Source organism: Pan troglodytes, chromosome 3 (assembly GCF_028858775.2).
Source record: "Pan troglodytes isolate AG18354 chromosome 3, NHGRI_mPanTro3-v2.0_pri, whole genome shotgun sequence".
Lineage (NCBI taxonomy): Eukaryota > Metazoa > Chordata > Mammalia > Primates > Hominidae > Pan > Pan troglodytes.
The window spans coordinates 46,621,289-46,649,105 of record NC_072401.2 but is presented as its reverse complement, the minus strand read 5'-3'; the positions used below and the strand labels follow the sequence as shown (position 1 = coordinate 46,649,105).

General features: G+C 44.0%; 1 protein-coding gene and 2 pseudogenes across 11 annotated transcripts in view; 2 read left to right on the top strand and 1 right to left on the bottom strand.

The window, feature by feature from the left end:
• The window catches only part of GPAT3 (glycerol-3-phosphate acyltransferase 3), a 118,709-nt gene that overhangs the window by 3,922 nt on the left and 86,970 nt on the right, over nucleotides 1–27,817 (top strand). For 2 of the 11 annotated variants that reach the window (XM_063808807.1, XM_063808813.1), the window contains exons 2-3: nucleotides 1,336–1,452; nucleotides 26,904–27,042. The exons of 2 other annotated variants lie outside the window; for them this stretch is intronic. The gene's annotated coding sequence lies outside the window, so the exon portion shown is untranslated. Of the gene's footprint in view, nucleotides 1–1,333; nucleotides 1,453–26,903; nucleotides 27,043–27,817 lie in introns of all 11 variants that reach the window. 7 more of the 11 variants (XM_063808814.1, XM_063808808.1, XM_063808806.1 and 4 more) reach the window with 4 other exon arrangements.
• LOC107974078 (large ribosomal subunit protein eL30-like) lies at nucleotides 11,104–12,264 on the top strand (annotated as a pseudogene).
• On the bottom strand, nucleotides 17,424–19,696 carry LOC129143809 (transcription factor NF-E4-like; annotated as a pseudogene).

Sequence of the window (27,817 nt, the reverse complement as noted above, 5' to 3'; positions counted from 1 at the left end):
TCTCAAACTCTCGAGCTCAAGCAATCCTCCCGCCTCAGTCTCTCAAAAGGCTAGGATTACAGGAGTGAGCCACTGCACATAGATAAGTATTATTTGTTAAGGCTATGTTATCTGGGAAATACTATTATAAACACATTTTGTTTTCTTTGTAATATTTTTGTGTATTAAAAACGTAATGAGAGTTTTAAAAATCTCTGACAAAACTTGATATAACTCTAAGATTATAGACACAGAAATAAATTTATCTGAGATTCCAGGGAAATTTGAAGATGTATTAATGTGATAACATTCCAACTTGTTATTATTTCATTCCATCTGTTAAAGAGGCATAAGGAAAATTACACAAACACCGTTAAGAAATATGCCCCCTCAGGATGCACCTCTACCTGGTGACCTGCAGGGGACACTGTGATAGTAGTTCTGAAGGAAAAGGCCTTTGATTGGGGTTCAGAGATTATTATTATGTAAAAATAGTTAATAGGGCCTAATCTGTTATAATGTGTTAAAATAGGCTACTTTGAAAATCCATGGTGATTTAGTAAAAATGACTTAAATGATGTATCTTGGATAAGAATCATTGGTTTTTTTTTTTTTAAAAAATACCCTTGCACATCCACAAATATAAAAACAATAGAACTCTGGCAAAGGAGATAAAGTAACTGCAGAAATAGTAGTGCTGACTGATGCTTTAAGAATTATTGCAGACAGGGTTAAGAAGCTAATTTGAATTCCAACAGAGTCCTCCTTAGGATAAATTCCAAGAGCAAAGTAAAAGTTTCAGCAGTGTCAGTTCAGCTAATCCTGAGAAGGCATTCAGATAGAAAATTCCAAGAGGCATTAGTTTGATCTGAGCTTGTATGGACAACTCTAGGTATAAGGTTGTTTCTGGTAGAAAATTAATTTCTATAGCTTCAGTGAATAATTTACACTAGTTTAAATAATGAATAAGTGACTGGCTTGGGTTAAACAAAAAAAGCACCTGCCTCTGGGTGAGGTGGCTCACACCTGTAATCCCAACTACTAGAGTGGCTGAGGTGGGAGGATTACTTGAGCCCAGGAATTCAATGTTACAGTGAGTTATGATGGCACCACTGCACTTTAGTCTGGGCAACAGAGCAACGTGCTGTCACAAACAGACAAAAAGTATGTTATATATTTATACAATGAAATAAGAGAAAGTTCCCATAATCCTTCCATCCAAAGATATTACAGTGAATGGTTTGGCTTATATTCTTTCAGGTTTTTATCTATTCATATGTGTATTAATGTATATAGGTATTTGTGTATATTTTGATTATTATATTATATTACATTATATTTATTTTTTTTTGAGAGATTCTCACTCTGTTGCCCAGGCTAGAGTGCAGTGGCACTATCTCGGCTCACTCCAGCCTCTACCTCCCGGGTTCAAGCGATTCTCCTGCCTCAGCCCCCAAGTAGCAGAGACTACAGGTGAGCACCATTCCCAGCTAATTTTGTATTTTTAGTAGAGACGGGGTTTCGCCATACTGGCCAGGCTGGTCTCGAACTCCTGAGCTCAGGTAATCCTCCTGCCTTGGCCTCCCAAAGTACAGGGATTACAGGTGTGAGTGAAAATCATTTAAAAATGAAAATCTATTTTCACTTTTAAAAATACATATTATACTTTATTATTAATTTTTGTAATTTAAACTTATTAATGGGGTTCAGGACACACCACCCCAAAATAGGACTGTAGAATCCAGAATGTGCTATCCCAAATATGCCTCTTTGTCATAAGAATTATTTTGAGCTGGTTATTTTGAGAAACGACAGACATAGGAGAAGTTCTGGAAAGTTACCCTTTTGTAAGAGAAATTTAAAGCTATAAAGGAAATATCTATTTGTAAGTGTATCTCCCTCTCTGAATCAGGAAGAGAAGGACGACTAAATCTTTAGAGACTTAATCATTGGAAAAGGCATCACCTTAATCTGTATTAAAAAAACTTACCCTGGATTTATGATATCTTTCCTGGCCATGTCATTTTTTTTTTTTTTTTGAGACTAGGTTTTGCTCTGTTGCCCAGCTTCTCACTACAGCCTCAGTCTCCTGGGTTCAAGTGATCCTCCCGCCTTGGCCTGCCAAAGTGTTGGGATTAGGTATTATAGTTGTGAGCCACTGTACCTGGCATTTTGGTTCTTAATTATTGAACTGCTGGGCATAGTTGGGCACAGCTAAGTGTTTCCTGGATTTTTTTTTCTTTCCCCAGGAAGATTCTCATCTCTTAAAGGGCAAAAATCTTGCTTTCCATTTTCCTTATGGTCATGAATTCACAGCTATTGACTGCCTGCTTTACATCAGGCACTGTGCTAGTTGCCGGAGGTACACTGAATAACAAAATAGAGATAGTGCCTGCCCTAATAGTATTTATAATCCAGTGGGGGAAAGGAAAATTACATACATCATCTCTCATATGATGACATAATTACGATTCTAATAAATACGTAGTAGGAAAAATAGAAAACTAGAAGCAAGGGTAACTGAGATACCCACTCCCCTATTGCTGGGATCAGAGAAAGTCTTCTCAAGGACCTGGATACTTGGGAAAAGGAAAAGAAGTGGGGAAGAGTGTTCTCAGTTAAAGGAACACCATGTGTGAACACCCTGAGGTAATTAGAAGATTCTAAAACCTGGAGTGTGGGAGGGAGGGAGGCAGGAGGTAAAAGCTGGCTAGTGAGAAGGGCCAGACCATGCTGGCTGTTGTAGCATAGGATTTTAGAATTTGTCTTTTTGGTTTTGAAACAAGGTTTCACTTTGTTGTCCAGGCTGTGGTGCAGTGGCACGATCATCGTTCGCTGCAGCCTCAACCTCCCTGGGTTCAGGTGTTTCTGCCCCTTCAGCCTCCTGAGCAGTTGGGACTACAAGCATGCAACACCACACCAGGCTAATTTTTGTAGCAATAGGATTTCGCCATGTTTCCCAGGCTGATCTCCAACTCCTGGGCTCCAGCAATCGTCCCGCCTTAGCCTCCCAAAATGTTGGGATTACAGGTGTAAGCCAACACGCCCGGCCCAGAATTTATCTTAAAAGAGTGGAAACAGCCAGGTGCGGTGGCTCACACCTGTAATCTCAGCCCTTTGGGAGGCCAAGGCGAGTGGATCACCTGAGGTCAGGAGTTTGATACTAGCCTGGCCAATGTGGCAAAACCCCGTCTCTACTAAAAATACAAAAAATTAGCCGAGAGTGGTGGCAGGCATCTGTAATCCCAGCTACTTGGGAGGCTGAGGCAGGAGAGTCACTTGAACCCAGGAAGCAGAGGTTGCAGTGAGCCGAGATAGTGCCACTGCCCTCTAGCCTGGGAGACAGAGCAAGACTGTGTCTCAAAAAAAAAAAAGAAAAAAAAAAGAAAAGAAAGAAAGAAAGAAAAGGCCATGCGTGGTGGCTTACGCCTGTAATCCCAGCATTTTGAGAGGTCAAGGTGGGCGGATCACGAGGTCAGGAGATCGAGACCATCCTGGCTAACATGGTGAAACCCTGTCTGTACTAAAAATACAAAAAATTACCTGGGTGTGGTGGCATGCACCTGTAGTCCCAGCTACTCAGGAGGCTGAGGCAAGAGAATTGCTTGAACCCAGGAGGTGGAGGTCGCAGCGAGCTGAGATCACGCCACTGCACTCCAGCCTGGGCGACAGAGCAAGACTCAATCTCAAAAAAAAAAAAAAAAAAACATTGTGGAAATGGCCGGTGGCCCAGGCCTGTAATCCTAGCACTTTGGGAGGCCGAGGCCAGGAGTTGGAGACCAGCCTCACTAACATGGTGAAACCCCATCTCTATTAAAAATACAAAAATTAGCCAGGCATGGTGTCAGGCACCTGTAATCCCAGCTACTCCAGAGGCTGAGGCACGAGAATCGCTTAAGCCTGGGAGGCAGAGGTTGCAGTGAGCTGAGATTGCACCACTGCATTCCAGCCTGGGCAACGGAGTGAGACTCTGTCTAAAAAAAAATAAAAAAATATATATATATATATATATATATATAAAAACATGTTTTTATATATATTTTATATATGTTGATATATATGTTTATATATAAATATTTTTAAAAATTATATATAATTTTTATAAGTATATTTATATATAAATATGTATAAATTATATAATTTTTATAAGTATATTTATATATAAATATATATAAATTATATATAAATATTTAAAATATATAAACATGTTTATACATTATATGTTTATATATATTTTATATATAGTTTTTATATTTTTATATATAATATATATTTATGTTTTATATATAAACATATATAAAATATATAAACACATATATATATAAACATATATATAAAAAACATACTTAAAAAAATTATAAAAAGATACTGAATGGGCTGGATGTGGTGGCTCACGCCTGTAATCCCAGCACTTTGGGAGGCCGAGGTGGGAAGATCAGTTGAGGTCAGGAGTTCGAGACCAGCCTGGTCAACACAGTGAAACCCCATCTCTATTAAAAATATGAAAATTAGCCAGGTATGGTGGCACATTCCTGTAATCCCAGCTACTAGGGAGGCTGAGGCAGGAGAATTGCTTGAACCCAGGAGGCAGAGGTTGCTGTGAGCCGAGATCGCTCCACTGCACTCCAGACTGGGTGACAGAGCCAGACTCTGTCTAAAAAAAAGAATACTGAATGGATAGAAGCTAAAAATGCTACAAAACTCATCTAATTAGTTGCTGTCAATATTACATTTTTTTTCGTTTTTTAAAAAATAATAATGGTATACATTCATGGGCTACGTAATGTTTTTTTTTGGGGGGGGACGGAGTCTCGCTCTTTTGCCCAGGCTGGAGTGCAGTGATGCAATCTCGGCTCACTGCAAGCTCCACCTCCCGGGTTCACGCCATTCTCCTGCCTCAGACATCCAAGTAGCTGGGACTACAGGGGCCCGCCATTGCGCCCGGCTAATTTTTCGTATTTTTAGTAGAGACGGTATTTCACTGTGTTGGCCAGGATGGTCTCGATCTCCTGACCTCGTGATCTGCCCGCCTCACCTCCCAAAGTGCTGGGATTACAGGCGTGAGCCACGGCGCTCGGCCCTACATAATGTTTTAATACAAACAATGCATAGTGATCAGATCAGGGTAATTAGCATATTGGTAATTTCAAAGATTTATCATTTCTTTGTGTTGACAACATTTAATATTGTAAGAATTAAAGAAAGAGGAGAGAAACACAAAGGATGGCTTTTCAGTCAACAGGAGCAGGTTTATTTTAAATAAACCTGAGAAGGGCGGTTGGCTGAGTTAGGTCAGAGCCACACTCTCTTACAGACTAAGAGTTTCTAAAGATTCAGGATAGGAGAGTTTATAAGAGGCTTGGACTGCTTCTGTGTCTCTTTCTTGTGCTTATCTGGGAGGGACAGTTGCGTTTCTATTCCCATACACCTTTTTGCAGCTGCAGGCATATCCCCCAAGTCTGCTTTTAGCTTCTCTATCTTAGTGTTCCTGAAGGGAAAGAAAAGTGCTTATTAAGGCCCACTGTTTTACTGGGGCCCATTGTATGAGGGTGAAGTTTGGCAGTTACCCAAGAGACTTTCTCCTCACCTCCCTCTGTGCCCAAGCGGTCTTATCTGTGTTTTACTGTCTGCTCTTTCTGGCTGCTTGTAGTTAGAAGAGAAGTGATTTCCTTGAAATGCATGAGGCTAGAAAGGGAGCTGGAACTTAAAGTGGTGGTGTTTGTCCGAGATGACGGTGCTCCTGCTCTAGCAAATATCCTGCCAGGTGTAGTGGCTCACGCCTGTAATCCCAGTACTTTGGGAGGCGGAGGCCGGGGGATCACCTGAGGTCAGGAGTTTGAGACCAGCCTGGACAACATGGTGAAACCCCATCTCTACTGAAAATACAAAAATTAGCTGGGCATGGTGGTGCACACCTGTAATCCCAGCTACTTGGGAGGCTGAGGCACTAAAATTGCTTGAACCGGGGATGTGGAGGTTGCAGTGAGCCAAGATTGCACCACTGCCCTCCAGCCTAAGTGACAGAGCAAAACTCCATCTTAAAACACACACACACACACACAAACACACACACACACAGAGCAACATTCAATATCCTCTCTTCTAGCTATTTGAAACTATACAACGCATTATTGTTAATTATAAGCAACCTGCAATGCTGCAGAGCACTAGAACTTACTCCTCCTATCTAGCTGTAATTTCGTATCCTTTAGCAAATCTCTACCTATCCTCCCCTTCCCAGTCTCTAATATCCTCTGGTTCCACATTTTACTTCTATTAGATCAACTTTTTTTAGCTTCCACATGTGGGTGAGAATATGCAGTATTTAACTTTCTGTTAAGATCATTTGCCTACTTTATAATCAGACGTTTTCTTGTTTTGTTTTTTGCTATTGAGATGTTTGAACTCTTTGTATCTTCTGGATATTAATCCCCTGTGGGATGAGTAGTCTGCAAATATTTTCTCTGATCCTGTAGGTCGTCTTTTCACTCTCTTGATTGTTTCCTCTGCCGTGCAGAAGATTTTTAGTTTGATATAATCCCATTTGTTTATTTTTGCTTCTGTTGTCTGTGCTTTTGAGGTCTTATTCGTAGAACCAAGCCTGGTGACATATTGATTTTGAACTTAGAGCTTCCAGAACTGTGAGAAAGTACATTTCTGCTTTTTAAACCACCCAGTCTAATGTAACAATAATATATTTAGATACCTTTTGACTTCTCTCCCTGCCCCCACCAAATATCTAATGGTCAGAATAAATAATAACAGGGAAGACAAACATGTTTTGTTTTGTTTGAGAATGAGATGCACCTGATCATAGTGGATTTTAAGCTCTTTTTGTAGATATACTAGCGAATGGCTGGATGTCTTTTTTCATAATTATTACACTAGGATCACATACTAGTTAGTAACTTCAAATAGGGCAGTCAGATAGGCTTCACGTGCCTCCTTCAAGCACCAAAAGCTATACTCTGGAAACTCCAAGATCAGTGTTAAAGTCCTACACAATTTCTCACACGAGATGCTGGATGAGACATTTGAAAAATAAAAGTTTAGTGAACTTCTAACAATGTCTGGTTTCAAGGAATGCCAGAGTGCCAGGCCTGTAGTGATAAGATTTCTTCACTCCCTGGTTGATTTGCAGGCAATCAGCTTAAAAAGAGCTGTGGTATAGAAAACTTGTTCCTTACCAGCCCCCTGCCTTTTGCCTGGAGCTCAGCAAGCTAGAGGTGGCATTGATACCAGAAAGAGATGGCTGAGCAGCTGCAAACACAACTGAGAGAGGATCTGGGCTATGTAAATTTTATTTCAAAATAAATTGCTACCTTCACAAAGTTGTGGAAAAGTTACTGCATTTAGATGTGACAATTAGGCTAGGTGCAGTGGCTTACACCTTAATCCTACCACTTCGGGAGGCCGGAGTAGGAAGATTGCTTGAGCATAGGAGTTAAGAGGCTACAGTGAGCTATGACTGTACCACTGTACTACAGCCTGGGCAATGGAGCAAAAACTTGTCTCTTGGAGAAAAAGAAGGAAAAGAAAAGAGGAGAGGAGAGAGAGTAAGAAAGAAGAGAGGGAAAGAAAGAAAAAGGAAAGAAAGAAAGAAAAAGGAAAGAAAGAAAGAAAAAGAGAGAGAGAGAAAGAAGGAAAAAAAGAAGGAAAATGGACTCTCTATGTCCTGTGGGTTCATGCTAAAAAGTTAAAAAACAAAATAAAATAAGGACAAATTCTTTGATAGCTGTTTAAAGAGACAGATAGGAAATACATATAATGATCTTATATATTACTGTGTGTGGTAGTTTGTCTGCAAACATGGCCATCAACAATTTCTCCTACCCTATGCACTCATGCTGCTTCTCCCATCAAGTAGTCTATTTTCCCTTCCTTTTAACTGAGGTGGCCTTGTGACTTCCTTTAATCAATACAATGCATTCTGTGTGACTCTGCCACTTCCACACTTAGGCTTTAAGTGTTCTGGAAGCTTCCACCTTCAACATCTTTGAAGTCAGCCACTGTGCTGTACAAAAGCTCAGGCCAGACCACTGAATGATGAGAGCCATGTGGAGAGACACTCTAGAAGATGAGCTTCTCTGGAATGGTTTGGCCCCAGGTGTGCTTCGGGCTGAACATAGCCTCATGAGTGACTTCAAATACAACAAGTGGAGTGGAAGAACCACCCAGCTAAATTCAGTCAACCTACAGAATCAAGAGAAATAATAGATCATTGTTATTTTAAGCTACTAAATTTTAGAGTGTTTTTTTTTATGAAGCAAGAAAAAACTAAAATATCTTGTTTAAATGTTTATTTTTATTTTTTTGAGACAGTCTTGCTGTCACCCAGGCTGAAATGCACTGGCACAATCTCAGCTCACTGCAACCTATACCTCCCAGGTCCAAGCAATTATCGTGCCTCAGCCTCCCGAGTAGCCAGCATTAAAGGCATGCACCCCCATGCCCAGCTCATTTTTGTATTTTTAGGAGAGTCAGGGTTTTGCCATGTTGGCCAGGCTGGTCTTAACTCCTGACGTCAAGTAATCTGCCAGCCTTGGCCTCCCAAACTGCTGGGATTACAGGCGTGAGCCACCACACCCAGCCTAAATGTTTATGGTTTTTTTGGTTTGTTTGTTTGTTTTTGAGATGGAGACGCGCTCTGCCGCCCAGGCTGGAGTGCAATGGTGCGATCTCGGCTCACTGCAACCCCTTCCTCCCAGGTTCAAGTGATTCTCCTGTCTCCGCCTCCCCAGTAGCCAGGATTACAGGCACATGCTGCCACGCCCGGCTAATTTTTTGTATTTTTCAGCAGAGACGGGGTTTCACTGTGTTGCCCAGGCTGGTCGAGAACTCCTGAGCTCAGACGATCCACCCGCCTCAGCCTCCCAAAGTGCTAGGGTTACAGGCATGAGCCACCGTACCTGGCCATTTATGTATTTTTCAGTCTCCTGAGTGGCTAGGACTATAGACATCCACCACCAGTCAGCTAATTAAAAAAAATTTTTTTTGTAGACATGGGGTCTTGGTGTGTTGCCCAGGCTGGTCTGGAACTCCTGGCTTCAAGTGATCCTCCCACCTTGGCCTCCCAAAGTTCTGGGTTTACAGGCATGGGCCACGTGCCCAGCCATCTGCTGTTCTTAATCCATGAGACTGTGATGATAATTTGGGACATACGGTCTCCAAAGAGAAAGAAGCTGGATGGCTCATGGCCTGACAATTGATGTAGCTTTACTGAATGCTTTACAGATACGGAAAGCTAAGAGTAATGCAAAACTACAAGGGCTACATAGTATTCCATGGAGTATATGTATCACATTTTCTTTATCTAGTCTTCCATTGATGAGAGCATGTCCTTTGCAAGAATATGGATGGAGCTGGAGGCCATTATGTTACTGGTGGAAGGTATCTGAGTTATTGGTGGCAAATCTGTACGGGTCTGCAGCAACCTCAATTCTTACCTCCTCAGAAGAAAGAATTCAACTGAGAGGTATAAGGCAGAAAAGGAGACCGAAACAAATTTCAGAGCAGGAGTGGAAGTTTATTTAAAAGGCTTTAGAACAGGAAAGAAAGAAAAGGAGAGTAGGCTTGTAAGAGACCCAAGCAGGCACTGAGATCAAGTGTGGTGTTTAACCTTGACCCTGGAACTTTATAGGCTGGCTTTCCCATGACTCTTCCCTTAGGATGGGCTGCCCACACACACAGCGCCCTCCTTATCTTTGGGTGCATGTGTTTAGGAAGTTGTACACATGCCCATCTGAAGCTTTCTCCCCTTTCTCGGTGGTGTTTTCTTGGAGGGTCATACTTCACCATTTTGTCTCTTAATGCGCATGCCTGGGAAGTTGCTTCGCCCTGGTGTCTGTATTCAATTAACACCTTAGTGCAAAAGGTGTGGACCATCAGGAAATGGCCTCTCCCTGGCACCGGCTGCCAATTTATCACTTTTAGAGAGGTGATGTGATAATTACTGAACCATCATCCACATTCCTAGTGGGTTGGGGAGTCTTCTCCTGCCCCCCACCCACCCGCACTCATGCCTAACTACCTGTAACAATTATCCTTAGCAAACTAATCCAGGAACAGAAAACTGAATATGCATGTTTTCACTAACAAGTAGTAGCTAAATGAGGAGAACACATGAACACAAAGAAGGGAACAACAGACACTGGGGTCTACAGGAGGGTGGAGGGTGGGAGGAGGGAGAGGATCAGGAAAAATAACTAATGGGTACTAGGCTTAATACCTGGGTGATGAAATAATCTGTATACCAAACCCCCATGACGCAGACTTACCTATGTAACAAACCTGCACACGTATCCCTGAACTTAAAATTAAAGTTTTTTATTTTACTTATTTATTTATTTTTTAGACAGAGTCTCGCTGTGTTGCCCAGGCTGGAGTGCAGTGGCGCAATCTTGGCACACTGCGAACCTTTACCTCCCAGGTTCAAGCGATTGTCCTGCCGCAGCCTCCCAAGTAGCTAGGACTACAGGCACCCGCCACCAGGCCTGGCTATTTTTTTTTGTATTTTTAGTAGAGATGGGTTTCACTATGTTGGCCAGGCTGGTCTTGAACTCCTGACCTGGTGATCCACCCACCTCGGCCTCCCAAAGTGCTGAGATTACAGGCGTGAGCCACTGCGCCCGGCCTAAAATTAAAGTTAAAAACAAAACAAAACAAAAAACTATAAGGGCCAGACCCTTACTCAGGGTCTTTTATGGAACTTTCTCTGACTGGCCCCAAACCAACACTGCTATAGCCCAAGTCTCAGTCCCACTACTACTGTGTGTAGCGTTAAGATTCTCTACTCTCAGAGTCTAAGCCGAATGGCAGAAGACAAGATAAAGGAAAGGTTTTCCTTCCTCCTTCTAATGAAAGGTGCACTGCCTCACATTATTTTCTGTTCTAGAATCCGTCTCCCCTCAGGATGACTGCCACACCTCCAAGGGAAGAACTGCACCATCACAGAGGGTGTGGTCTTGCCCTCCACGACTCTCTTAGACCAATTGCCTCAGAACCCATTGAACATTTCTCTTTCTTTCTTCTTTCTTCCCCTTCTTTCTTTCTTTTCTTTCTTTCTTTCCTTTCTTTCTTCCTTCCTTCCTTTCTCTTTCCTTCCTTCTTTCTTTCCTTCTTTCTTTCTTTCTCTCTTTCTTTCTTTTCTTTCCTTTCTTCTTTCTTTTCTTTCTTTCTTCTTTCTCTGTCTCTCTCTCTCCCTTTCTCTCTCTTTTTTTTTTTTGACAGAGTCTTGCTCTGTCACCCAGGTTGGAGTGCAGTGGTGCTATCTCGGCTCACTGCAACTTCTGCCTCCCAGGCTCAAACGATTCTCATGCCTCAACCTCCAGAGTAGCTGGGATTACAGGCACTAGCCACTACGCCCGGCTAATTTTTGTGTTTTTAGTAGAGATGGGGTTTCTCCATGTTGGCCAGGCTGGTCTCGAACTCCTGGTCTCAAATGATCCACCCGCCCCAGACTCCCAACATGCTGGGATTACAGGTGTGAGCCACTGTACCCAGGCCCATTGAATATTTTGCTTAAATCTTTGGCACCCTTTAACAAGGTAATGGCATTTGATGCCATTTTAAGTAAATTAATTAACAATACATTTACATCCCAACTAAAAGAAAGTACTAGAATATATGAATGAGGATTTTGTATAAGTAGCTGAATAGTGGGATTGGGAAGTAGTATAAATAGCACTTGGAAAATCAGGTTTTAGTATACCAGTAATATATATGTCTATAGAACCCCATTATAAACCTGTTAAATTTTAGTGGGAAGTCATTAAAGCCTGCAAAAATGAGGAATGTACCCAAAAGGCAGAACCGGAGACTATGATTTTAAAAAATATTTAATGTAGGCTGTGAAGAACTTTGCATTGTGAGAACTCCTTCCTTTCTTGTTCCCTGGCTATCTTGGTGGCTGCTCTTGACTGGGGGGCATTGCATATCTAAGGCAGGAAGATGCTGGCTGCAGTGAAGATGAAAAAGTCACTAGAGTTGATAAACTCTAGATTCCAACTCATTGTGAAAAGTGGATAGTACATGCTGGGATGCAAGCAGACTCTGAATATGATCAGACAAGGCAAAGCGAAATCAGTTGACCTCACCACAACTGCCCAGCTTTGAGGAAATATAAAATAAAGTACAATGCCACACTGGCCAAAACTGGTGTCCATCACCACAGTGGCAATAATTTGGAATTGGGCACGGGGTGGGGAAAATACTACACACACTGGCTATCATTGACCCCATTCTGATATCATTAGTAGCATGCCAGAGCAGACTGGTGAAAAGTAAAACAAGCACAATTTTTCTTTTTATTTTTTTCTTTTTATTTTTATTTTTGTCCAGGCTGGAGTGCAGTGGCATGTGATCTTGGATCACTGCAACCTCTGCCTCCTAGGTTCAAGCAATTCTCTCTCCTGCCTCAGCCTCCCAAGTAGTTAGGATTATAGGCGCCTGCCACCATGCCCAGCTAAGTTTTGTATTTTTAATAGAGAAGGGGTTTCACCATGTTGGCCAGGCTAGTTTTGAACTCCTGACCTCAAGTGATCTGCCCGCCTTGGCCTCCCAAAGTGCTGGGATTACAGGCATCAGCCACCGTGCCCAGCCATCAAGCAAAATTTTTCTTTAATAAAACTTGCCTCAGCTTGTTTCAAACAAATATTTAACATAAAAGTGAAGTCATAATTTTTTAAGAAGAATAAACTATGGTACAAGTGGCCCAATTTCCAAAAATTAGACTCTTCCCCCAAACTTTTTTTCTTTATTAATCGGAGAAAGAAACCAGTGATATACCACTGGGCATATTTTGAAGGTTGCATATATGCTACAATATTGTCTCATGCATTTGGACTTTTCAGGTTTTTTTCTTAAGATGGTCATTTTTTTCTTCACTCATATATTTTTCATCCCTATTTCATTTTATTTATTTATGAGATGGAGTCTCGCTTTGTCGCATTGGCTGGAGTGCAGTGGCACAATCATGGCTCACTGAAACTTTGAACTCCTAGGCTCAAGCAATCCTCTCACCTTGGCCTCCCAAAGTGCTGTGCTGGGATTACAGGTGTGATCTACTGCACCCAGCCTATTTATGTGTGTGTGTTTTTGTGTGTGCGTTTGAGACAGGGTCTTGCTCTGTTACCCAGGCGGGAGTGCAGTGGCACAATCATGACTCTGCATAGCCTCAACCTACCAGGATCCAGTGATCCTCCCATCTCAGCTTCCCAAGTAGCTGAGACCACAGGCATGTGCCACCACACCTGGCTAATAAAAAGATTTTTTTGTAGAGACAGAGTCTTCCTATGTTGCCTAAGCTCTATTTATGTTTTAAATTAATCTTTGCTCATTACTGTGGTGAGTTACTCTTCACAGAAATGCATCAGGAAATTGAAACAGACTTTTTTGTAATGTAAAAGTTGTGATTGGCTGGCTGGGGCTGGGGGCAGGGGCAGGGGCAGGAAGTGGAGAAGTACTGTGTGTCTGTTGTGTTTGTACACTATTTCATTTCATAACAAACCACTATTCTACTATATCAAAGTCATAGATTAAAAAATTTAGGCTCACAGAAGTTATTTGCTGAAGGCCATGCTCACTTCAGACCAGACACTTTGCATTCATTGTATTACATAATTTTGTCTCACTAAGGTCCTAAGAGATGCTGTACTTTTTCTGTTTAGGAAGAAACTGAGGCTTAATGCTTTCCTTCAACTCAAACTCACTGACTCTAAGGTCTGCACCTTCACCTGAGTTCACTGTGAGTGAACCTGTAGCCTGGGGACAGAGATCTTGTTACTGAAACACCAGTGGTTTGGTCTAGGTCCTGCTGCTTGCTGCATAGAAAGCCAATCACTGAAACAAGGAGTATTACCAAGGAAGAAAGCTTTAGTCAGATGCTGCAGGCAAGGAGATGTGAGCTCAGTCTCAAGTCCATCTCCCTGACTACTAAAATGCCAGGTTTATATATCAGGGATGAAGTGTAACAATGTGTAAGAAAACAAGAACTGGGGAGGGGCAAGGAAGCAGTCACCTGGTGCCGTGATCTGGTGACTTTCAGTTCTTTGATGCTTATATTTTGAGAGGCCTGAAGGACCTTTCCTGAGGAAGGAACTCTGATAAAATAAATATAACCTTCAAGCTGAGACCAGAAGGGTCAATTTCTGTGTTAATCAAAAACAATAGTCTATGAGACTATTGGGCCAGTTTCAATCTTTTTTTTTTTTTGGAGCAACATGCTGTTTTAATAAGCACTTGGGTGCAGGCGGGCTGAGGCCTAAAATGGTGTCAGCCCCAAGTGAAGATGAGGCAAAGATTTTATAAACAGGAAGTGTCCTAGTCTGACGTAACTGCTACGTTGTACCTGGATGGCCTCTTTCTTGAGCTTCAGGCGTACATGACTTCCGGCCAGCTCTCTTCTTGCTTCTGCTATCTTGCTGACACACACTGCTGATGCAAGTGGCCTTGCGCCTTGGGACTGGGCCTGAGCAGGCAGGAGTCACCCATCCCCTTAAGCTTTCAGGCCCTGGGGAGAATCTTACATTCTTGTCTATTTGGTTATAGCAAAGGGAAAAGGAATGACTTTCTCAATAACTACTTCAGGCATGACATAGGGGGTGGCGTGGGCACCTTGGAAAAAGAAAACCTTAATTTTTTGGGTATTCTTGAGAGATGGGTTGGTAGCCACCATGTCGTTGTAGCAGGAGCATTGTTTGGATTGTCTGGAAACACATCTGTGCCTGCAAGACAGTTATGTTGAGAGGACAAGGCGGTGTTGACAGGGAGAGGCATGGCCTCATTTGCTGCTTCACAAATGAAAGACCATGTCTGGATTAAGGAAGCGAGGTAATTCTTGAGTGGCTCAGAGTCTGGTAAGGGTGGAGGCCGCAAAACAAAAGTTTGGCCATACATGATTTCAAAGGGACTATAAAAAGAGGATGTCTTTGGTGTCGTGCAGAGTCTCATGAGAGCAAAAGGGAGATTTTTTTGTTCACGACTGGTGGGTGTCTAGAGCCAGCTTGGTGAGTTGGGCTTTAAGGACAGAGATAACTTTTTAAACTTTGCCTGAAGATTGAGGCCTGTAGGGTGTGTGGAGGACCCATTTTATACCTAAGGATGTAGAGACACCTTGGGTAATTTGGCTGGTGAAGGCAGGTCCGTTATCGGACTGGATGGCTATTGGGAGTCCGAAACTGGGAATTATATGCATGATGAGAGTTTGTGTGACAATATTTGCACTTTCTGAAGTTTGTGAAGTTGTTGGGAATGCTTCTACCCACCCGGAGAAAGTACAGACAAAGACTAGAAGATAGCAGAGCTGTTTATCGGGTGGCATGTGAGTGAAGTCTACTTGCCAATCTTGCCCAGGTACCTGGCCCTGGGCTTGGTGGGTAGGAAAAGTCCGAGGCAGGAGGGAGCCCTGGGGTGACACTGAGTGGCAGATAGAGCAGGACTGGGTAATTTCTCAAACACGGCTGGAAAGGTGAGGACAAGTGAGAATAGGGCGGAGAAGTTGCAGGAGAGGTTTGTAACCAACATGGAAAGAGTTGTGGAGGCTTTGGAGGTGAGGAAGGCTTTGAGAGTGAGGAAGAATAAAGCTCCGTTTCTTGACATACAATGGTCCTTGCTTTTGAAGGTTTTGGGCCCCGAAGTCCTCCTTTTCTTCTGAGGAGTAAAGAGGAGAGAACAAGGATAGGGACAGAGCATGGCTGGGTTTAGATGGGAGCTGGTTAGCATGGTAATGTGGGGAGTTTCAATGAATAGAGCATACAGTTGGAGGAGCCGTGGGGCAGAGAAGAGACTTAGTACACTGTGGTGAGCCAGCAAGTCTTTGATGTTATGGGTTGAATAAACTGTTAGGTTGGCATGGACAGAAAGTTTTAGGCTTTCAAGGCCTAAAAGGAGAGCAGCTGCCACCAATGCTCAGAGACAGGCAGGCCATCCGAGAACTGTGGCTTTAAGCTGTTTAGAGAGGTAGGCAACAACCTGGAGAGTGGGTCTCTTAGACTTGGTTAGAACACCTAATGCAACTCCATGCCGTTTGTCGCTATAGAGGGAGAAAGGTTTGGTGAGGTCTGGGAGAGTGAGGAGAGGGGCTGAGATGAGAGCCTTTTGGAGTAGATGGAAAGGTTGGGTAATAGGCTGTGCAGGGTTTGAAGGCCCATGGAGAGGGCCTTTAGCAGCTTGGCATAACGGTTTGGCAAGTAGAGGAAAGGAGGGAACGCAGAGCCTAAAATATCCTGCTAGTCCTAGAAAAGAGAGAATTTCTTGCTTAGTTAGTGGAGGTGGGAGGGACTGGAGGAGGGATATGCGGTCGGTTGTGAGCCCTCGGGTTAGCAGGGTAAGGGCTAGGCCTAGATAGTGAATGAGGGGGTGCATATTTGTGCTTTCTTAGGGTAGACCTGATACCCCTATTCTGCCAAGAAGTTTAAAAGAGAGAGATACTATGGGCATTGCAGTCTCTTTGGGAGGGGCTACACAGGAGCAGATCATTAACACATTGAAGGAGAGTGGACGGTTTTAGGGATAAGGTACAGAGGTCACAAGCAAGGGCCTGTCTGAAAAGGTGGGCGCTGTCTCTGAAACCTTGAGGTAGTACGTACCAGGTGAGTGGACATGAAATGTGGGTGTTGGGGTTTTCCCACGTAAAGACAAAGAGGTTTTGGGAATCAGGGTGTAAAGGAATTGTGAAAAAAGCATCCTTTAAGTTTAGGACAGAAAAATGGGTGGTATTGGAGGGAACTGCGGAAAGTGAAGTACATGGGTTAGGAACTACTGGACATACTGGGAGTACAGCTTGGTTAATGAGCCTGAGGTCCTGGACTAAGTGATTAAGTTCCATCTGGCTTTTTAACAGGTAGAATTGGTGTGTTAAAAGGGGAGTTTGTTGGGCAGAGTAGATGACTGGTGAGGAGGTGAGAAATGATAGGCTTTAGGCATATGAGAGCTGCTTGGGGGATGGGATACTGCTTCTGTGATAGGAAATGGGTGGGCTGTTTAAGGGTAATGTGGACGGGGGTGTGGTGTTCTGCGACTGAGGGTGTGGAAGTATCCCAAAAAGCAGGGTTAACTACGGATGGGGGATAAGAAAAGGTTGCATGTTTTAAGGTGGGAGGTTGGAGGAGTAGAAGAAAGTTAGAAGCCCCAGAGGGGTCTGGGTTGATGTGTTGGGTAGGATGGGGAACGTGGAAGTGGAGAGTATTGTGAAGTTTTGAAAGGATATCTCTGCCTAGGAGCGGAGATGGGCTCGAGGGCAGGACTAAGAAAGAGTGAGTGAAGGAAAAGGTGTTCAGGGAGCAGAAAAATGAAGTGGGGGGCTCGGGGTTTGGAGACTTCTCTATCAATTCCCACAACAGAGACTTGGGAGGACTGGATGGGTCCTGAAAAATTAGGTAAAGCAGAGTAGTAGGTTGCTCGGTATTAATTAAAAAAACATACTGGCCTACCCGCCACCATCAGGGTTACCCTTGGCTTGGATGAAGCGATGGTAGTTGCCGGGGTGTCCGTTCCAGGGCACCATCAGTCTTCAGCGGCTAGGACGATGAGATCCGGGTAGGAGGTTCTGGCCAGCTCAGGAAGGGATGGGGCAGTCCTTGCGGGGGCTGCTCACAGTCCAACTGCCAGTGGGGTCCTCTGCAGAGGGGGCACGGCTTGGTGGTCTTACTTGGGTTTGGGCATTGTTTGGACAAGTGGCCTTCATTGCCGCACTTGAAACAGGTGCCAAGTGGAGGTGGATTGCTAGGAGGCTTCTGTGTGGAGCTGTGGCCTCGTGGGCCTGCAGGGCCTCTAATGGCAGAGGCAAGCATTTGAAACTCTGCGTGTTTTTGCCTTTTACTTTCCTCATCATGATTGTTAAAGACTTTGAAGGCTAAATTAAGAAGGTCTCGTTGTGGGGTTTGAGGGCTGTCGTCAAGTTTCTGAAGCTTGCACCAAATATCGGGGGTGGATTGGGAGATGAACCGAAGGTTTAAAATGGTGGTTCCTTCTGGGCTGACTGGGTCTAGGTTGGTATATTTTCTCATGGTTTCAGTTAAATGAGAGAGAAAAAGGGCTGGGTTTTCGTCAGGACCTTGGGTGATTTCTGAAAGTTTTTCATAGTTTACCGCTTTATGGGAACCCTTTTTGAGTCCTGCAAGAAGACACACAATCATGTGGTCTTGATGGCGGCATCCAGAGGCCCCCGTTTTGATAATCCCAGTGGGGGTCCTGGTTGGGGACCCCCTTTGCACCAGTAGGCTGGGCAGGAGCTTGGTGATGAATTGTATCAGCATATACCTGAGCTAGGGTCCAGATATGGTCCCAGTCTTCTGGGGTGAGGGTGGAAGAGAGGATAATGTAGAGGTCATGCCAGGTTAGTTCATAAGACTGCATAAGGTACTGAAACTCCCAAATATAAGAGGTCGGGTCTTCTGAAAATGAACTGAGTCTTTTGTTAATTTGAGAGAGATCAGTGAGGGAGAAGGGAACATGAACTCTAACAATACCTTCAGTTCCTGCTACTTCCTGAAGGGGGCACTCTAGCACAGGCGCTGAAGTAAGAATGGGGCATGGGCCAAAGATGGCGCCTGAGCCAGTATGGGCAGGAGAGAAGGAAGAATTTGGAAGTGGTTCCTGCTGAGGGTTTGAAGGGGGAAGGGGAGTTAACAGGCAGTGGAGGATAGATAGGGGTGTAAGGTGGTGGAATGGGTTTACAAACCTCAGGGGAGGGCAGTAGAGAAGGAGAATGGGTACAGGCAATACTAGAATTGTCCTGAGGAGGGGATGGTGTAGGAAAAGAAGTGGATACAGCTGACTGGGAAGATGGTGGCTGGGAAGATGATCACTGGGAAGACGTTGGCTGGGAAAATGGCAGCTGGGAAGATGGCGGCTGAGAAGATAACAAGGAGGCTTGGGGGGTTAAAGAAGATGATTGAGAGGAAGGGGTAGGGGCTGGGAGGGGTGGACAGCAGTCAGCTGGATTGAACGAGGGAAAAAGAGGTAGGGTCGGGAGGAGAAAGGCTATCAGGGCGGTGAGAATGGAGGAGAAGTATTTGAACAGATAAGCAAGAATTGCAGAGGTCAGGTGAGCTGAATGCAAAAAGGCCTGGACATAAGGAATTTCTCCCCATTTCTCCAGACGTTGGCAATAATTGCTTAAGTCAGTTAAAACTGTAAACTCGAATGTTCCATTGTGGGCCATTTGGAGAAGCAGCCTAGAGGGTTGTTTTTTGGAATGTAGGACCAGGAGTTTCCCATAACTGAGGGTAGGCTCGGGAGAACAGGGAAAAGTAGACCGTCCTGGACGGCCGGAGGGAGACAATGAAAGGAGCAATCATCACCGCTGCCTTTTTCGTTTGGGAACAGGATCAAATGGCTTAGAGGTGTCCCCCTAAGACCAGATGATCAGCAAGTGCCTGGCACACATGGGAGCCTTCTTGGACCAATGTTGGATTTTCGTACCGGAGAAACCAAGAGAAGCCGTGCAGATTTTCCCCTGTAAACCAAACCAGGCTCCCGGGGAAACTTACCAGTAGGCGAGTCCAGTGATGGATGTGCATGCACAGAGAGGTGACTGGAGGCTGAGGAGCTTCCTTTGTCTGGCTACTGTGGCCTGCTTTCTGGGGTGGAGGGGTAGGTCCACAGGGGATGCAGACCTGAACCCCTCCCGGGTTTCGGCACCAGATGTAAGAGTCTTGTATCGGTCTGAACCCTGAGAGCGAGCTGACAGACAATATGGGGCGGTGTGGAGCAACATGCTGTTTTAATGAGCGCCTGGGTACAGGCAGGCTCAGGCCTAAAATGGCGTTAGCGGGCCAGTTTCAATCTTAAGCACATTGTTGACAAATAGACCACTTTCCAATTTAGGGCAGCACTATTTGCAGCTCTCTACCTTATGACCTCTTACTACAAATAAGACTTCTGCAGTGATGATCAAAACTTGGGGAAAGGGTTGCCTGAGCTGAAAGAGAAAACTAAAATATATTTTGGAATCTCATTTTGAGTCAATTGTGAACTGTTTCTTTGTTGTGGGAAATCATGTGAATGGACCCTTTAATTGCACAAATGTAAAGCAAGCACTTATCCTTCATTTTTAGGAGGAAACTGAAAGAAAAGATTGTAGATGTTTTAGACATAAATGGTGGGCAGTGCCAATTTTAAGTAATTGTGTATAGTTAAATGATTACTGTGCCCTGGGACTCATTTACTTCTGTGTTGAAAGATGTTTCTTGACTTTATTTACACCTGATGAGTGTGGTACAGCAAAGTAGACCTTCCCTTGGGAAGATAGGTGTGAGCTTACTCAAGAATTGCTTTAGTCTGGACAACATAGTAAGACCCTGTCTCTGCAAATTATTTATTTATTCATTGATTTATTTTATTTTATTTCTTTTTTTGAGACAGTCTCACTCTGTTGCCCAGGCTGCCGTGCAGTGGCGCCATCTCTGCTCACTACACCCTCCTCCTCCCAGGTTCAAGCAATTCTCCTGCCTCAGCCTCCCAAGTAGCTGGGATTACAGGTGCCTGGCACTGTACCTAGCTAATTTTTGTTTCGTTTTGTTTTTTTTGAGGTGGAGCTTCCCTCTGTTGCCCAGGCTGGAGTGCAGTGTTGCAATCTCGGCTCACTGCAAACTGCACCTCCCGGGTTCAAGTGATTCTTCTGCCTCAGCCTCCCACATAGCTGAGATTACAGGTGCCTACCACCACACCTGGCTAATTTTTGTAGTTTTTAGTAGAGATGAGGTTTCACCATGTTGGCCAGGCTGGTCACAAACTCCTGACCTCAAGTGATCTGCCCGCCTTGGCCTCCCAAAGTGCTGGGATTACAAGCATGAGCCACCATACCCAGCCTATTTTTGTATGTTTAGTAGAGATGGAGTTTCATCACGTTGGCCATCACTGGCCAGGGTGGTCTCGAACTCCTGACCTCAGGTGATCTGCCCACCTCAGCCTCCCAAAGTGTTGGGATTACAGGCATGAGCCACCATGCCCGGCCTACAAATTATTTTAAAAATAGCCGGGCATAGTGGCACACACCTGTAGTCCCAGCTATTCAGGAGGCTGAGGCAGGAGGATTGCTTGAGCCCAGGAGGTTGAGGCTGCAGTGAGCCATGATCTTGCTACTGCACTCCAGCCTGTGTGACACAGTGAGACCCAGTTGGAAAAAGAAAAAGAAAAAAAAGAATTGCTTGCCGAAGATCAGAGATTTTGTCCTAGAGTCTTTACCTTCGACCAGGAGAGCAGTAAGGAGGGATGAGACTGGGCTTGGCATAACCCAACCTATGCTGGATTGTTGATAACTTACACATGACTATAAGACTGAGTAAATCACAATACAGTGATGCTTGCTTTAGAAATGACGGCTCTAACAGCAGAGTGGAAAATAGTTTGAAAGATGCAAAAGTGGATTCCTTCTAGGTTACTCTGTATTTATAGGCCTTTCTTCACCAGGCATGGGATCATTTTATTCATTAACCTCCTAAGATTCATCATCATATCTGGGATATATATAATATATTATGCCTTCCACATTTGCCTATGGAATAAATGGACTTTTTCATTAGGAGATTACTAATAAAGTAATTATATGTATGGAGTAAGACATCCCCAGATTGTCAGAATTTGAAAATAAGAATATTCTTTGAGAATGAGAATAATATATATATTTATTTATTGCCTATCATTTCCCCCCTCAATTACTTATTCTGAACCAAGGGGATGATTGAAACTATGCATAATGTCATTTGTAGCAATAAATCCCATCACAAAAAAACTGGTAAATGTGGTCCTGAAGAGATGTGGGGAACACCCATGAAGCTGACCTGAGTAGATTTCCCAGATAAATGACTAAAAATATGACTAATATGAAAGTAAGTTGTGATATCACTGGTTATTGTAATCTGTTTAACGAAGGAAGACAGGGAGTCCAGGTGAATCGGGAACACAGGGAGACACCAGAGAGCCCCACCTGGACTGTGTGCAGGTCACCTGGCCAACAGAGGCACTGCATGTTGGTCACTCATCCTTCAGCCACACAACAGTGGCCTCATTTCAGGCTTTTCCTGGCCTGGATAAAAAAGCCCTCAATAGTATACTGCTCTCTCACTCTCATTTCTTCTGATGATGAGTTTGGACTTCCATCTCTCTGACATAGTGAAGGAGGAGGCATTATATTTCAAAGATGTTCTAGTTACTAGAAAAATACATACAGCACACTGTACATGGCATTCTGACTTATAACTCAGTCTCCTGTGAATTTGATTATTATGAACTGGCCACAAGATTTTTGATGAAATCATGGTTTTGATCTTAAAATTTAAGAGCCACGGCCGGGTGTGGTGGCTCATGCCGGTAATCCCAGCACTTTGGGAGGCTGAGGTGGGCAGATCACCTGAGGTGGGCAGATCACCTGAGGTCAGAAGTTTGAGACCAGCCTGACCAACACGGTGAAAACTGGTCTCCACTAAAAATACAAAAATTAGCCAGGCATGGTGGCAGCTACCTGTAATCCCAGCTACTCAGGAGGCTGAGGCAGGAGAATTGCTTGAATCCGGGAGGCGGAGGTTGCAGTGAGCCGAGACTGCGCCATTGCACTCGAGCCTGGGCAACAAGAGCAAAACTCCGTCTGAAAAAAGAAAGCCACTTCATGTATATCAAAGGGAGATAATCACACTTAGGTAGTGCTGGGCCCCTGTTTTTGGCATTCTGTCTCACTGTAACAACACAGGACTCCTACAAAAGGAACCTGTCTCATCAGGATAGCTCATTCCTAGGCAATCTTGCAGGATCTCTGCAAGAGATTTATACATTTGCATGGCCTTGGCTATAGGAATACTGGGGAGACTGGGTCACAGTATTATCCAGGTCTCTTGGTATTATCTAGATAGGAGAGGAGCTAGTAAGAAACTGCCCCAGCTGGGCGTGGTGGCTCATGCCTGTAATCCCAGCACTTTGGGAGGCTGCGGCGGGTGGATCACGAGGGCAAAAGATTGAGACCATCCTGGCCAACATGGTGAAACCCTGTCTCTTCTAAAAATACAAAAATTAGCTGGGTGTGGTGGCGCGTGCCTGTAATCTCAGCTACTTGGGAGGCTGAGGCAGGAGAATCACTTGAACCCAGGAGGCGGAGGTTGCAGTGAGCCGAGGTCGCACCACTGCACTCCAGGCTGGCGACAGAGCAAGACTCTGTCTCAAAAAAAAAAAAAAAAAAGAAAAAGAAAAAGAAAAGAAAAGAAACTGCCCCAGGCTGGTGGCTCATGTCTATAATCCCAGCACTTTGGGAGACTGAGGCAGGAGGATCACCTGAGGCCAGGAGTTTGAGAACAGCCTGGGCAACATGATGAAACCCTGTCTCTACTGAAAATACAAAATTAGCTGGGCATGGTGGTGCGCACCTGTGGTCCCAGCTACTCAGGAGGCTGAGGCCTGAGAATAACTTGAACCCAGGAGGTGGAAGTTGCAATGAGCCAAGACTGCATCACTGCACTCCAGCCTGGGCAACAGAGTAAGACTCTGCCTTAAAAAAAAAAAAAAAGAAAAGAAAAGAAAAAGGAACTGCCCGTCAGAAGCACTTTTATAAAGTGTGTTAGTGTTCTCCAGAGAGCAGAACCAATAGAATATAGACAGATAGAGGGAATTTATTAGAGGACTTGGTTCATGTTATTATGGAGGCTGAGAAGTCCCACAACAGGCAGTTGTAAGCTGGAGATCCTGGGATGCTGGTAGTGTGGCTCAGTCCAAGTCTGACAGCCTCAGAACCAGGAAAGCTGATGTGTAATTCTCAGTTTGAGGCCAAAGACCTGAGCACATGCAGGGTTGCTGGTGTAAGTCTGAAGTTGCAAGGCCAAGTCTGGAGTTCTTATTTCCAACGGCAGGAGGAGGAAAGTGTCCCCGCTTCAGGAGGGGAAAAAGAAAATCCTGCTTCTCTTCTTTTTTGTGCTATGTGGGCCCCCAGCCAACTGCTCATACTGAGGGTGGATCTTTCCCACTCAGTCCACCAACTCACACGCCCATTCCCTCACAGACATGCCTGGAAGTAATGCTTTACCAGTTATCTGGCTATTTCTTAATCCAGTCAAGTTGACATCTAAAATTAACCATCAAAAGTCAATCCCCAGCCAGCCATGTTGGCTCACGCCTGTAATCCCAGCACTTTGGGAGATCCACTTTGGGTGGATCACTTGAGGTCAGGAGTTCAAGACTAGCCTGGCCAAAATGGTGAAACTTCATCTCTACTAAAAACACAAAATTCGCATGGTGTGGTGGCGCATGCCTGTAATCCCAGCTACTCAGAAGGCTGAGGCAGGAGAATTGCTTGAACCTTGGAGGCAGAGATTGCAGTGAGCCTAGATTGCACCATTGTACTCCAGGCTGGGCGACAGAGCGAGACTCCGTCTCAAAAATTAAAAAACAAAAAAGTTCACCCCTTGTCAGCTTGGCACCCACATGTATCTCCTTAAAACATACTTAATTTCCAAGTAAAGACAATAACAAGGTAATAATTCTGATTAACATGATAAAACTATCTTGTGTACAAACAAAAGTGCGTGTATCTCTTCCCTAGAAAAGGAAATAAAGTCCCTGGGTGATGTTTACTCTTTTCCTGATATCCTATAACTTAAATACTATGAAGTAAAATTAGCAATACTTAAATACTGACACAAAGTCAATGTACTTTATGTTATATGATAAAAGAATAAGAGAGGAATAAAAACAGGTCATTTGCTTAATATGTGTATATACACAAAAACATATTCTTTTTTTAAAGTTATTTATTTTTTATTTTGAGATAGGATCTCACTTTGTTGCCCAGGCTAGAGTGCAGTGGCAAAATCACAGCTCACTGCAGCCTCGATCTCCTGGGCTCAATCAGTCCTCCCACCTCAGCCTCCTGAGTAGTTGGGACTACACACATGCACCACCACACCCAGCTAATTTTTAAATCATTTGTAGAGATAAAGTCTCACTATGTTGCCCAGGTTAGTCTTGAACTCCTGGGCTCAAGCCATCCTCTTGCCTCGGCCTCCCAAAGTGCTGGGATTACAGGTATAAGCCACAATGCCTATAAAAATATTTTTAACAAAATAGTGAGGAAATAATCATGACAATCATAGTCCTCAGTTCTGTAACTGGTCATGTGGTTATAGCTGGTATTTATAACCACCGTCTTCCAGTACACATTCTGTATTCCTTTTGCCTTCAGCAAGCACCTCACTTGGTTGTGGTTCCTTACCTGGCAGGGTGACCCAAACCTTTATTTCTGAAGGGTCTCGGCCAGTCATAATCCTGCCTGGATTGGGTTGTTGTAATTTCCCATTGACCTTAATCACAGGGTAAGGTAATACTAGTAGATGCCCTAAGGGATCTCCTATATTCCAGACACATGCTTCCTTACCACCATTGTGGAATAATAGTCCAATTTCCCCTTAGTAGTCTGAATCAGTCATCCCAGTCAACACTGTAACTCCCTTCTTAGCCTATTGACTCAGAAGCATGAGGAAGCCAAAGTGGCTGGGTAGCAGTCTTAACTTTCAGTTCAATGAAGTCATTGTTGTGAATCTTGGTAGCAACATTCATCCCTCTGGAACTGAGATCTCTAGGCCAGCAGAGCACAAAGTTGCACAAACAGGAAGCAAGGATTTTGCTAGTTGGTCACTAGGGGTGATGGTGACTGGCGCCATTCCCATATCCCCCTTGATTCCTGGACTCATAAATCCTGGCAATGGGATTAATAGTACCATATATTGAATGCTGATTCAGAGCACATACAGCCTTCTGGAGAACCTTGCCCCAGACTTTCAAAGTATTGTCACCTAGCTGGCACCGTAACTGACTTTGAAAGGCCATTCCATCATTCTGTCAAGCCATATGCCTCAGGATATTAGGGAAGATGGTAAGACCAGTGAATTCCAGGAACAAGAGACCGCTGATGCACTTCTTTGGCTGTGGAGTGAGTTCCTTGGTCAGAAGCACTGCTGTGTGGAATACTATGATAGTGGATAAGGCATTCTGTATTTTTGTTTTTGTTTTTGAGATGGAGTTTCACTCTTGTCACCCAGACTGGAGTGCAGTAGAGCAATCTTGGCTTACTGCAACCTCTGCCACCTGGGTTCAAGCGATTCTTCTGCCTCAGCCTCCCGAGTAGCTGGGATTACAGGTGCACACCACCACTCTTGGCTAATTTTTGTATTTTTAGTAGAGATGGGGTTTCATCATGTTTGCCAGGCTGGTCTCAAACCCTTAACCTCAAGTGATCTGCCCACCTCGGCCTCCCGAAGTGCTGGGATTATAGGTGTGAGCCACTGCGCCCAGCCTGATAATGCATTCTGTAAGTACATGGAAGGTAGTTTTGGCAGAAGCACTGTGTGCAGAGAAGGCACATCCATATCCAGAGCATCTATTCCAGTAAAGATAAAATGCTGCCCCTTCCATGATGGAAGTGTCCCAGGTAACTGGTTGACTACTCTGGGGAATGATGCCATATCAGGGGCTCAGTGCTGGTCTCTGCTGCTGGCATATTGGACACTCAGCAGTGGCTGTAGCCAGGCCCATCTTGGTGGGTGAAAGTCCATGATGCTGAGCCCAATCCATATTGTTCATCCCTCCCACCATGGCCACTTTGTCTGTGAGCCCATTGGCCATTGACAGGGGTGACTAGGGTAAGAAGTCAATTGGTATCCACAGAACAGGTCATTCTAGCCACTTGATTACCAAAGTTTTCCTGTGCTGAAGTGACCCTTTGGTGAGCATTCACATGGGACACAAATATCTTCATGTCTTTTGCCCACTCAGAGAGGTCTAGCCAGTAACTCCTTCCCAAATTGCTTTGTCACCAGTTCTCTAATCATGTTCCTTTCATGTCCCTGACCATCCAGCCAAACCACTGGCTATAGCCCATGAATTGGTATACAACTGCTCATCTAAGAACATCCTCACAGATACATTCAGATGTAATGCTTTATCAGTTCTCTAGGTATTCTTTAATCCAGTCAAGTTGACATCTATCATCACAAAAAGGCAGATCAACAGGAAAATTTAAGAGGCTGAGACTTCAGTCCGTAGTAAGAAAAGAGATATTTTCCTTGATTCATTCGACACATGTAGGTAAGTGAATCACCTGCTTTTTAAGGTCTTTTATAATAATCTCATAAGCTAGGTTTTCCTGGTTTCAAAAAACACTTCCTCTAGCTTCAAGTTCATCAGATTCAGAACCATATCACCATTCTCCTAGGATGCTCAAACAAGAGAATTCTCAGATCCCAGAGTTGTTGTTTATAAACTCTAACTTAATAAATATTAGGCTAGGCACAGTGGCTCATCCATGTAATTAATCTCAGTGCTTTGGGAGGCAGAGATGGGAGGATCACTTAAGCCCAGGGGTTCAAGGCTGCATTGAGTTATGATCACACCACTCACTCAACAGAGTGAGACCCTGTCTCTAAAAATCTTTTTTTTTTTTTTTTTTTTTTGAGATGGAGTTTCACACTTTTGCCCAGGATGGAGTGCAGCGGTGCAATCTCGGCTCACTGCAACCTCCACCTCCCAGGTTCAGGCGATTCTCCTGCCTCAGCCTCCTGAGCACCTGAGATTACAGGCACGCGCCACCACGCCTGGCTAATTTTTTTGTATTTTTATTATAGACAGGGTTTTACCATGTTGGCCAGGCTGTAAAAATCTTTTTTTAAAAAAGAAATATTGGATTTAAAGAATAGGTGTCAGCCATGTTGTAAGTGCAAATTTGGCAATATACAACTCTAAATGGTTACTCATGAGGCATGTGCTAATTGTAGGTCATCCTATTAATGAAAACCAAAACAAAAATTTTTCACAGGTGGCTTACAGGCCTTTGAGAGTGTGTCTGTGCCCCTCATGAGTTCCA